This window comes from Somniosus microcephalus, chromosome 4 (genome assembly GCF_052327205.1).
Source record: "Somniosus microcephalus isolate GS21.2 chromosome 4, FLI_Smic_1.0, whole genome shotgun sequence".
NCBI classification, from domain to species: domain Eukaryota; kingdom Metazoa; phylum Chordata; class Chondrichthyes; order Squaliformes; family Somniosidae; genus Somniosus; species Somniosus microcephalus.
In genome coordinates, this window is record NC_140990.1 from 326,183,624 (window position 1) to 326,193,501 (window position 9,878).

Consider the following 9,878-nt stretch of genomic DNA (forward strand, 5'->3'; position numbering starts at 1 on the left):
CCCAGGACGTTGGCTGCTGGTTGTAAATGAGTTTGGGCAATCTCAAGTCAGGTCCTAATGGGCATGGGCAGGACACACAAAACTGTCCCTAATTCGGCACTAATTTCATTCAGAGATGTGGGAAATGGAACAAATGTCATGCTGGTGCGTTAGCGGGTGTTCCTCTGAGCTCGGAGCTCAGGCACCTTGTTAGGGCAGGGCAGCCGGAGTTTTACTCTGCATCTTCTTGTACTATACCTGACCTTGGAGTGCTTCCTGCTGACACCTAGGAGTGGATTTTAACCCGGGCAGGAAGCCAGGTGGGGGGTTGGGGTGGGGGAGGGGGGGGCGAAGGACTTTCCACCTGAGAGTCTCCGAGCGAGGCCTCGGAAGATTTTAACGGCCAGGCCTCATTTACATCCCGCCGGCCAGCTGCCCGCCCGAAATGAAAAATCATGAGGCGAATAAAAATAAATGGTGCGCTTTTTTTCATTTTCTTTGAACACTTTTGTTTTATTTGTTATAAAATTATTGAAGTTGGGATAAAAAGGCTTTTTGACTGACATTCAAGAATCCAATTGGATAATGAAGAGTCTGTTCGCTTTCCAATTGGCTGTGGGAAGACGGTGCGCCGTGAGGATGGACGCGTCGGGTGACCAATGGCGGGAGTGTGGGGGGGCGGGGCAGGTCATGTGATGAAACCTCCAAGAATGCGTCCAACCAGAGTTGACAACCCCAGGCAGCTTAGGCCCAGACTTTCTAGGTGGGACCCGCACTCCTGCTCCTCCCCATCCCACTAAGGAAAGTTTCTTAACTTACCTTAGAGGGCCTCCTCTTCTTCCCCACTAGGTGTTACAGTTATTGGGATCCGATAGACATGGTATTACCCTGGGTAACGTGTAAGTGAGGCTCCCACCCGGAGTCAGATAGTGCGATGCCAGTAGCAGCCCAATCTTACATTGCGCTTCGCCGTGTCTCCTCATGCTGATTTCATTTTGTTATATCATCACCCCTGTCCTTGCCCACCTACATTGGCCCCCTATCTCCCAACACCTCAAATTTAAAATTCTCACCCTCGTGTTCAAATCCCTCCATGGTCTTGCCCCTCCCTATCTCCGTAACCTACTCCAGTCCTACAACCTTCCGGCAACTCTGCGTTCCTCCAACCCTGGCCTCTTACATATGCCCCACCACTGACAGCCATGCCTTCAGCCATGTAGGCCCTAAGTGCTAGAATTCCCTCCACCTCTCCATCTCTCTCTCTCTCTCTCGTCCTTTAAGACTCTCCTTAAAACCTACCTCTTTGACCAAGTTTTTAATCATCTCTACTAATATCTAATTTTTTGACTCGGTGTCAATTTATGTCTGATTACACTCGTGCGAAGTGCATTGGGATGCTTTCCTACATTAAAGGCAGGTTTTTGTTATCGAAAAGGTTCCCATGGTATTAAGAACAATGTACATTTTGGCCTACGTCCAGCCTTGCAGGCTCAGGTGTGTTTGCCCCTTTAAGAAAATGGTGCCTCATCTCTGCAATAGGACACTTTGCTAGCTTATCCCTGTTCCATTTTCTTCCATATATTGGCGAGCACTCATTGCTGGAAGGGAATAACTTGAAAGATAAGCTGCTTTAAATAACAATGGCTTAAAAGCAGCATTTTTATTTTGCGTTTCACATTCGTGAGTGCCAAAAAACCCTTGGGGCACAATCCTAGCATTACCAAGGGAGCACAAGAAATCCATCTTGAATGTGCTCTTTGTAGTCAAAATGGAAGATAAATGAACTGGTGTTTTGATGCCACTTTGTTTAGATCTTAATTCAGATCTGGTTTGTCAATAGTACTGATTGAGATCTTGATTTAATCATAGAATTTAAAGCACAGAAACAGGACATTTGGCCCAACTGGTTCATTCTGGTGTTTATGCTCCACACGAGCCTCCTCCCACCCTCCTTCATCGAACTCTATCAGCATATCCTTCTATTCCTACCTTCCTCAAGTGTTTATCTAGCTTCCCCTTAAATGCATCAATGTTAGTCGCCTCAACCACTCCCTGTGGTAGCAAGTTCCACATTCTAACCACTCACTGGGTAAAGAAGTTTCTCCTGATTTCTTTATTGGTTGTATTTGTGACTATTGTAGGAGTCTACGTACTCCTAGCAAAAAAATACTGAACTCGGAGAGGTTCAACAGAAAAGGTTTAATTGTTGAGACTGCATGTTGAACACAAAATGGCGTCAGAGCCTACACCAAGTCCGACTGCCTTTCATCAGTCCACAGCTTCGACTGCTCCTCCCCCGCTCTGGGCTTAACTATGTTGCAGATCGAGTTTCTTAAAGGTGTGATCCTTCTTAAAGGCATGAAGCCTGATTTATAGTCTACGGACCGAAAAGCGGATTGTGTCCTTTCTGTGATCGGTACGCCACACTATCTTATATTGATGTGCCCCAGTTGTGGACTCCCCCACATGTAGAAACATCTTCTCTACATTTACCCTATCAAACCCCCTTCGTAATTTATGGTCACTCAATACCTCCTCTCTGGTGAAGAAGGCCCAGCAGCGCCTATATTTCCTAAGGAGGCTGAAGGGATGTAACCTGTCACCCCTGATCCTCTCTAACTTTTACCGCTGCACAATAGAGAGCATCCTGACGAACAGTATCACAGTATGGTATGGCAGCTGTAGCTACTATGACCAGAAAGCCCTGCAGCGGGTAGTCAAAACTGCCCAACGCATTACCGGCACCCGGCTACCGACCATAGAGCACATATACCAGAAACGCTGTTTACGGAGGTCACGGACCATCATCAAAGACCCTACCCACCCCAGCCACAGTCTGTTCGCCCTCCTGCCATCTGGGAGACGCTACAGATGCATTCGCACCCGTACGACCAGATTTAGGAACAGCTTCTTTCCCAGGGCTGTCACCCTACTGAACTCCACAAACAAACTCTAAAGCCTGCACATCTGCCAATGCACTTTATTATGTTTATGTTAATGTATTACAAGCCAAATGAATGTTGTATGTTTAAATGTCTCCAAATGTACACTCTCGGGAGCCGCAAGCCTACGTTTCGTTGTACTGCACTTGTGCACTAACAATGACAATAAAGTTGATTATTATTAAAGTTGATTATTATAATCATGCTTTGGATCCCACTCCTTCCACAACCCTTATAAGGTAACTATTAGTTTTCCTCATAAGAAAGCCTCACAACTCCACAGGAACTAAGAACCCTGCAGACATTTTTACCACAGGATACAGAGACATTGCTACGTTCTCCTTACTTACAAGGTCCCTAATGACTGGCGGCTCACCAGTTCTATGAATCTTTATGCTATTTCCTTAAAAGATTCCTGAATGCAAGACAGATGTGGGACATGAGACGCTTGGTGACATTTGAACTGCCTGATTGTTAACACAACCATCAGCGCATCAGTCCTCATTAATGGGAGGAAATTGACCATCGCCCGAGGATAGCTAATTATTTAGAATTATTTAGAAACCTGCTTCTAACATGTGGAGATCCTTCCTCTCATCAGAAACGCCACATGGCATAGTTCTGCTGAAATGCAACACTTTTTACAAATGGAGTTTCTGTCATAAAGTGATCGAGCGCCAATGTGATGAATTCCAATAGAATTTGATTGAAGCTTTTAGAAGGACGAGGGCAGACTTTGACAATAATACACTCCACAGGGCAATATAGTTCTAGACCTGCTGGAACCTGTCACTTGTGGAATTCAACCAGTCAGCGATGAATAGTACAGATAACCTTACAATCTCACTCTTCAGACCTTTTGAGGTAAGGGAGTCACTGAATTTTCACTTGTTGAAAGATTTGCTAATGAGAATTCATCTCCTTCGGGGCGTTCGAATAGTTCGAGAGATTTCAGGATGCAAAAGGTGGCACACAATCTGCTAGATGGGTTTGGATGGAAGGGTCAAAGAATCTTTTGTTCTTCTATATTTCTTAAAATCATGTATTCCATAAAAAATTCAGGAAGGCAAATCTTGTTTGTCTAACTTGATTGAGTTCTTTGATGAGGTAACAAATGGAGAGGGTTGCTGACAGTAGTGTAGTTGATGTTGTTTATAAAAGTGTTTGATAAAGTAGCACGTGATAGACTGGTTAGCAAAATTAAAGCCCATAGGATTAAAGGGACAGTGACAGCGTAGATACAAAATTGGCTAAGCGACAGAAGGCAGAGAGTAGTGGTGAACGGTTGTTTTTCAGACTGGAGGGAAGTATACAGTGGTGTTCCCCAGGGGTCGGTATTGGGACCACTGCTCTTGTTGATATATATTAATGAGCTGGACTTGGGCATACAGGGCATAACTTCAAAGTTTGCAGATGACACGAAACTCGGAAATGTAGTAAACAATGAGGAGGATTGTAACAGACTTCAAGGGAACATAGACAGATTGGTGAAATGGGCAGACACATGGCAGATAACATTTAACGCAGAGGAGTGTAAAGTAACCCATTTTGGTAGGAAGAATGAGGAGAGGCAATATCAACTAAATGGTACAATTTTAAAGGGGGTGCAGGAATAGAGAGACCTGGGGGTGTGTGTACACAAATCATTGAAGGTGGCAGGGCAAGTTGAAAAGGCTGGTAAAAAAGCATGTGGGATCCTAGGCTTTATAAATAGAGGCCATGGTGTGGAGATGCCGGTGTTGGACTGGGGAGGACAAATGTAAGAAATCACACAACACCAGGTTATAGCCCAACAGCTTTATTTGAAATCACAAGCTTTCGGAGCGCTGCTCCTTCGTCAGGTGAAGTGGAGAGATGCATAAAGACACAGCTTATATAGTCAGAGAATAATGTCAGATTACCTGTAAACATCTGACATGATTCTCTGACTATATAAGCTGTGTTTTTATGCATCTCTCCACTCCACCTGACGAAGGAGCAGCGCTCTGAAAGCTTGTGATTTCAAATAAAGCCGTTGGACTATAACCTGGTGTTGTGTGATTTCTTACATTTATAAATAGAGGAATAGAGTACAAAAGCAAGCAAGTTATGCTACACCTTGATAAAACACTGGCTAAGCCTCAGCTGTAGTATTGTGCTAAATTCTGGGCACCACACTATAAGAAGGGTGTTAAGGCCTTAGAGAGGGTGAAGAAGAGATTTACTAGAATGGTTCCAGGATTGAGGGACTTCAGTGATGTGGAGAGACTGGAGTAGCTGGGATTGTTCTCTTTCGAGCAGAGAAGGTTAAGTGGAGATTTGATAGAGGTGTTCAAAATCATGAATGGTTTTGACAGAATAAATAAGGAGAAACTGTTTCCAGTGGCACAAGGATTGGTAACTAGAGGACACAGATTTAAAGTGTTTGGTAAAAGAACCAGGGGGAAAAGATTTATACAGCGAGTTGTTGTGATTGGAACAGGTGGGAATGCAAGTTGTGAAAAGGACACAAGTAATCTGCAAAGGGATATAGACAGACGAAATGAGTGGGCAAACATTTGCCACATAGAGTATAATGTGGGAACGTGTGAGGTTATCCACTTTGGTAAGAAAAAGAAAAAAGCAAATTACTATTTAAACGGAGAGAGATTACAAAATGCTGCAGTACAGAGGGACCTGGGGGTCCTTGTGCATGAAACACAAAAAGTTAGCATGCAGGTACAGCAAGTAATCAGGAAGGCAAATGGAATGTTGGCCTTTATTGCAAGGGGGCTGGAGTATAAAAGCAGGGAAGTCCTGCTACAACTGTACAGGGTATTGGTGAGACCACACCTGGAGTACTGCGTACAGTTTTGGTCTCCTTATTTAAGGAGGGATATATTTGCATTGGAGGCAGTTCAGAGAAGGTTCACTAGGTTGATTCCTGAGATGAAGAGGTTGACTTATGAAGAAAGGTTGAGCAGGTTGGGCCTATACTCACTGGAGTTTAGAAGAATGAGAGGTGCTCTTATTGAAACATATAAGATTCTGAGGGGGCTTGACAGGGTAGATGCAGAGAGGATGTTTCCCCTCGTGGGGGAATCTAGAACTAGGGGACATAGTTTCAGAATAAGGGGTCACCCATTTAAAACAGAGATGAGGAGGAATTTCTTCTCTCAGAGGGTCGTAAATCTGTGGAATTCTCTTCCCCAGAGAGCTGTGGAGGCTGGGTCATTAAATATATTTAAGGTGGAGAGAGACAGAGATAGATTACTGGATCTGGTGCTGGGGAATGAGGTGGGCCAGGTCGACCAAGTGTCTGTGGGAGAACAATTGGTTACGAGTGATCATCATATCATAAGATTTGGATTAGCAATGGAGAGGATCAAGGAACAAACTAAAGTGGAACTTCTAAACTGGAATAGGGCTAACTTCAATGGAATGCGAAAGGAACTAGCCAGGGTAAAATGGAACCAAAGACTGACAGGAAAAACTGTAATGGAACAATGCAGTTTTTAGCCTAATCCCTATTTTTAATCTTGAACTCTGGGATTCCCGACGGCTCCAAATCACGCTAAGTTAGAGGAGTCGGGCCGTCAGGTTGAAGGACTTGGAGGGGTCGAGATGTTGGTGTTCAGGTGAGTGATGGGTGCATGAGTGCAAAGGTAAGTGTGTTTGGTGTGTCTAAAGTGTGTAAAGAAGTTTAAATTACCTGTACTTACCTTTACAGCCTTCCTTCCTCTAGGCTTCGGGAGTCCATCATCTAACCGGCATAGAAAGCAGAACGGCTGTGAACTGTCAAAAGTGACAGCCTGTAGCTTTCTGTGCCGGAGAGATTTCTAACTGAGTCTGTGTAGAAGGACTCAGGTTAGAAGTAAGACTGTCAGTGTTTGACAGCTTCAAACAGCTGTGAAACACTGATATTTCATCTGTCAAAACGTCTTGACAGATGAAATTTCAGTCTGTGACGTCACCTGTTGCCGGGTGGCCCTTAATTGGCCTGCTGAGCCCGCTGGGCGGGCTCAACAAGGTCAATCAAGTTAAAATCACGTGGATTGGCCGCATCTCCATGGAGGCGGGACTACAACCCCGAAAGTTGTAGTCCCGCCTCCTTCCCGACTTCTGAGTGAAAATCACCCCCTATGACTCTATAAATGTGCTGCTACTAATTCCAGCATTTTCCCAATGACAGGTGTTCGGCTAACTGGCCTATAGTTTCCTGCTTTCTGTCTACCTCCTTTCTTGAATTGACACCCTCATACACATGGCCTCACTATGTAACATGTTTTTGTAAAGGTGAGAGAGCTTGGCAAGAAAGCACAGGTTCAGTTTACGACAGACTTCTGTAGAGTGTAGTGGAATAGGCCTGCAGGAAGGGTTATTGAGACCAGTGCACTGGTTTCATTTAAGAAAGAGCTCGATACTGTCATAGGGTTGCCAACCCTCCAGGCTTGACCTGGAGTCTCTAGGAATGAAAGATTAATCTCCTGGACTCTGCTGTGAGAAACCCACGAGAAAAAAAAACATCAGGGCATTCAAAGAATTGTGTGGTTGTTTGTTCTCATTTTCTTTGAGCGTTTTCGTTTATTATTTATAAAAATATCGGAGATGCGAAAAAAAGGCAATTCGACTGGACTGGGGAGTCGGAGGTGAGAGGTCATGTGATGAAAGCTCCAGGAATATGCCCCGCCAGAGTTGGCAAGCTTGTACTGTAATGAGGAAAGAGAAGGGTTGGTATTCTGAAAGGATGGGAACAAAATGGGACTTTTTGACGTGAACTGAACTTGTGATCTTATAAACTCGGGATTCAATTATCTGTGACCGTGAACAGAGCGACAGTCTAAAAACTGCCTGGAACTTTGTACGGCACTTTCGATGGAAATAAATAATAAATTAGCCACAACTAACCCCCACAAAAGTTGTGCGTCGGTTTTTTCAGAGGTTGCAATGATTTACGGAGCTCAAGCTGTGAATTAAGTTAAATGGAAAACACACATAGCAAGGGGCTGTGAGACATAAATCTATCAGGAGCACAGACAGGCACAGCTGTGCTCAACTTCTCTGACCTTTCTATTACTTCTAATCACATTAAATGAGCTGATGCGGAGATGTAATTAGAAAGATCAAGAGAAAATTATTCATACCGATCCCTGGAGTTCTCCAGCCTGTTCGATTCTTTTAACACTCAAAGCACTGGAGAGGTACCGCCAACGCTGTCTCCGCAAGATCCTGCAAATCCATTGGCAGGATAGGCGCACCAATGTCAGTGTTCTCGCTCAGGCCAACATCCCCAGCATCGAAGCTCTGACCACGCTCGATCAGCTCCGATGGACGGGTCACATTGTCTGCATGCCCGATACAAGACTCCCAAAACAAGCGCTCTACTTGGAGTTCCGGCACGGCAAGAGAGCCCCAGGTGGGCAGAGGAAATGCTTCAAGGATACCCTCAAAGCCTCCTTGAAAAAGTGTAAAATCCCTACCGACACCTGGGAATCACTGGCCCAAGGCCGCACAAAGTGGAGAAGCATCCAGGAAGGCGCCGAACACCTCGAGTCTCTTCGCCGGGAGCAAGCAGAAGCCAAGTGCAGGCAGCGCAAGGAGCGCACGTCAACCCAAGCACCCCATCCACCCACCCCTTCAACCACCGTCTGCCCCACCTGTGACAGAGACTGTAGGTCCCGCATTGGACTCATCAGTCACCTGAGAGCTCTTTTAGTGTGGAAGCAAGTCATCCTCGGTTCCGAGGGACTGCCTAAGAAGAAGAATTAACGGTGGATCATTCATAAGGTGAAAACATGTCACCTGCATTTATCTTGCCCTGTGGTGTCGGCTTTGTCTCAGTGGGCAGCACACTTGCCTCTGAGTCAGAAGGTTGTGGGTTCAAGCCCCACGTCAGAGACTTGAGCACATAAATTTAGGCTGGGAGTGCTGCACTGTCGGAGGTGCCGTCTTTCAGATAAGACGTTAAACCGAGACCCCGTCTGCCCTCTCAGGTGGATGTAAAAGATCCCATGGCACTATTTCGAAGAAGAGCAGGGGAGTTATCCCCGGTGTCCTGGCCAATACTTATCCCTCAATCAACATAACAAATCACATTGTTGTTTGTGGGAGCTTGCTGTTTGCAAATTAGCTGTCGCGTTAACAACAGTGACTTCACTTCAAAAGTACTTAATTGGCTGTAAAGTGCTTTGAGACGTCCGGTGGTCATGAAAGGCACTATATAAATGCAAGTCTTTCTTTTCTTTGAAAATTTGATACTGGCTTAATTAATTTATACCTGGATTGGGCAGTATTTCTCTCATGGAAGAAACACATACATTCCATGGGAGCTGCTGTGTTACTCTGGAACAGCACACCTCGAAAGTTCGATACGACAGTCAGTGATCCTGGTAGGAGTGCTCACAAGATACATATAATTACTAGCTGGGGGTGCCCGGCGGTGCCAAGGCTTTTTTGAGGGCATGTTGTTGTTGGAAGAGAGAGAGAGAGCGACTGGGGGGAAGAGAGAGAGCGAGCGACTCAGGGGAAGAGAGAGAGCGAGCGACTGGGGGGAAGAGAGAGAGCGACTGGGGGGAAGAGAGAGAGCGACTGGGGGGAAGAGAGAGAGCGACTGGGGGGAAGAGAGAGAGTGACGGGGAAGAGAGAGAGCGACTGGGGGGAAGAGAGAGAGCAAGAGACTGGGGGGAAGAGAGAGAGCAAGAGACTGGGGGGAAGAGAGAGAGCAAGAGATGGGGGGAAGAGAGAGAGCGAGAGACTGGGGGGGAAGAGAGAGAGCGAGAGTCTGGGGGGGAAGAGAGAGAGCGAGAGACTGGGGGGAAGAGAGAGAGCGAGAGACTCGGGGGAAGAGAGAGAGCAAGAGACTGGGGAAAGAGAGAGAGCGAGAGACTGGGGGGGAAGAGAGAGAGCGAGAGACTGGGGGGAAGAGAGAGAGAGTGAGAGACTGGGAGGAAGGGGAAGGGGGAGGAAGGGGAAGGAGGAGGAAGGGGAAGGGGAGGAAGG